Source organism: Sebastes umbrosus, chromosome 8 (assembly GCF_015220745.1).
Source record: "Sebastes umbrosus isolate fSebUmb1 chromosome 8, fSebUmb1.pri, whole genome shotgun sequence".
NCBI classification, from domain to species: Eukaryota; Metazoa; Chordata; class Actinopteri; order Perciformes; family Sebastidae; genus Sebastes; species Sebastes umbrosus.
The window spans coordinates 1,745,152-1,748,373 of NC_051276.1; the positions used below are offsets into that span (position 1 = coordinate 1,745,152).

The window sequence follows — 3,222 nt, forward strand, 5'->3', positions numbered from 1 at the left end:
TTCAGAGTCTCCGTCACACTGTGGAATGTCACAGTGTTACTGGGTTAGAAAGTTGGAACTGAATTCAAGGTCAGGATTTATGATTTATGACAGCTTTGACATATTTCAAGAACAAGCTCAGAAAGAAAAATAGAAATAATTATGGAGGGAAGTGAAAATAAAATAGAAAATGCTGGCTGGAGAAAAAACGTTTTTTTTGTTTTTTTAACAAAGCCTTCAGCACATTGTTTTACAGCAGATTTATCAGCACAAAACATATTTATTTGAAACACCTTGTCTCTGTCAAAGCAGGCGGAATGTATCTAACACACTCAGCTGTGTTTGATCAATACGCACCAAATGTCTCAGTTACTTTCATTGTACTTGCAGAGTCAGTACCTCAGAGAAAACACAAAGTCACAGATCTCGAGCTTGCAGAATGTATGAATGAGTTGCAGAATTTCCACTAAATAAATCAGGCAAATCAGCTGCCTCAATCTCAGGCTTTAAAGGTCCCATATTGTAAAAAGGGAAATTTTCATGTCTTTAATATTATAAAGCAGGTTTAAGTGCGACATAAATACTGTTAAACTATCAAAACGCTCAATATACGGAGAAATACACACAGCCCGTATTCAGAAATTGTGCGTTTGAAACAAGCCGTCAGGATTTCTGTCCATTTGTGATCACAAATATACAATATTTAGACCATTACACGGTTTTAAACATAAACATTCTAAATGTGTCCCAGTTTATTTCCTGTTGCAGTGTATGTTAATGTCATCAGCTGACAGGAAGTAAACATGGACCCAAGCTGTTGCCAAGCAACACAATTCTGTTGCAATTCCGTCGAAATGTGCTAAAACGGAGCGTTTCAGACGGAGGGTGAATACTGGTATATTCAGGGTGACAGAATGAGGAAAATAAAGTTTTTTTTTTAACATTACAGCATGTAAACATGTTCTAGTAGAAACACAAAATACAAGTATGAACCTGAAAATGAGCACGATGTGGGACCTTTAAATACTAGAACGCAACATCCTGTAAACAATAAGGTGAAACACTTTTGTTGGGAAATGATCTGCAGTACACGCAGGTTTAAAAGATGTTTTATTTGTACGAGTGTTTTTTAATCAATTATCAACCTCAGCTATTCTCTGCCTGTTTTCCCATGAATCCAAGGTAGGTTACCCTCAGCTCAGGTGGAGGTTACAGCAACGTGTTTCACGCAGGTCATTTTCTTTTACTGATGCCTCTCACATGGTGACCTTCAGGGCTGAGAGATGAGTGGCTGCAGCCAATCCAGAGGAGGATTACAGGAAGATGTGACGCTACTACAAAATATCAACTTCAAGGGAAATGAGACAGAGATTGAAAAAGGTGATGGTGCAAGGTGAGAACTGAGACTGATGATCACATGCTTTGTGTGACTGTATGTTTTAATGGATCAAGCTTGTATGTCTGATATTGTAGTCTCATTTTCAAATCTTAACTGAATTGGGGGGAAAAAAGGTCCCTGTGATATGTGAACTACAGTAGGATGGATTGTTTTCAGTGTGGTGTGTAGGCAGTCAGATGCTATGAAGAGCTATGAAAACAGCAGGTTTTTCACACAGTGTTTCACACCATGTCTGATGTGTTACAGTAAGTATTCACACATGCAGAAATGAAGATTTCCTCATTTTAAGTGACAGCTAATTTCACAGAAGTGACCCAAAGGTTTCACCGTGAAACCAACAGAACGCTGAAGAGTGGGTGGCTTGTTTGCTTTGAAACAATCCAACACGCAAAACTGTCTACGAGAAAAACTAATTAGTTTGTCAAGTGTCACATGGTTGTAATAAAATTTACATGGCACATTTTGTGTAGATTATTCAATAACATCTATTTAAAGTGTTGATCAGACAGTTGTTCTTTCCACTGATGAAGCTGATATCACATTTAATTCCGGCGTCAAAAGCATTGTCAAATAAACTTCAGGGGTGTGGATTCATACAAACTGCACTGAGTCGAGTTTCCTTTATTTTTGGAGAAAAAATAATTGAATTATCGCGGAGGATTTTGCTATGTGGAAATCAGATACCAGAGTCAGAATTATATCCTGCACGTCGATCTGCTTCCTCCCTCACAGAATGGATGAGCTATATTTGTGGCGTACTGCTGGTGAATTTGAGCACACCAATTTACCAGTTTTGCCAGAGGGGAGAGGGCCTTGGTCATCTCCTGAGCAGCTCGTTCCACTCAGAGTAAGTGTGCCATCGAAATGAAAGTATTTCCTGCCAGTGCCCATTGAATGAATGAGGCAAAAGCGATGACAGGGATATTACACTGACATGCCAACACTAGATCATAGAAAAGTCTTTGCCCTGGGGTCATAAATTAGATTGTAACGATTTTGCCATCCTGTTAAAACAATAACTTTCAAACCCAGTCTCCCTTTTTAGCCTTCATAACCTTTGATTTATGCTTTTAATTTTTTGATGGCAAGAAATAGTCTGACACTTGCACCATTATGATGTTGATGCAATGAAATATTGTCACAATTCATTTTCTTTTTCTGGCTTAATTAGTTTACTTTAAAACGCCATCCATCATTATTGGTGTGGATGAAATGTAGAGAGGACTGAGAGCAGGGAGACTTGGCCAGAAGACGATGTCTTACAGTTGACTTCCTGGGAAATAAATGTTGGCTGCATTATTCATGAAGCTCGCCATAACTTTAATCTGATTCTTAATTCAAGACTGTCCTCCTCTGACAATATTTCACGTCACTCTTTTCGCAATTTCTTGGAAGCCGTCATCTCTGCAAATGTGTCTTTGGGCGGATTATCACTCCTGCTCTTGATAGCATCATATTGTATTTCAAATGAGAATGCAGTATGTCTGAGATCAGATGAGCAGACAGCTTGAGTTAGCGTTCAATCTTTTCATTAATCCAGGCATAATTATGGAAGGTTCGGTCTGTAACAAGACATCACGACAATAAAAAAATCAGACGCTAATACTTTACACATTATAATTGCCAGTATGAATGTAAAGACCATTTTGGTCTGCAGTTTGAGTAATATTCATATATTTTATGACATAGAAACATACAAACTCCATCTACTTTACTTTTAAAAGATAACTGATGTCCTTCAGTCTTAGAATTAAACTCCTTTATTTCATAAAGCCCAAGCTGATTTTGCTGGTAATTAACTTTATAGTCCATAAAAGAAATCAATTATGCTACATAGATGGAAA

The 3,222-nt window shown here is 37.8% G+C and overlaps 1 long non-coding RNA gene across 1 annotated transcript; it reads left to right on the plus strand.

The window, feature by feature from the left end:
• Positions 1–967: 967 nt before the first annotated feature.
• On the plus strand, positions 968–2,867 carry LOC119492664. Its single transcript, XR_005207831.1, has 4 exons — positions 968–1,161; positions 1,254–1,372; positions 2,111–2,225; positions 2,550–2,867. It is a non-coding gene; the product is annotated as an uncharacterized LOC119492664 (long non-coding RNA).
• Positions 2,868–3,222: the final 355 nt, after the last annotated feature.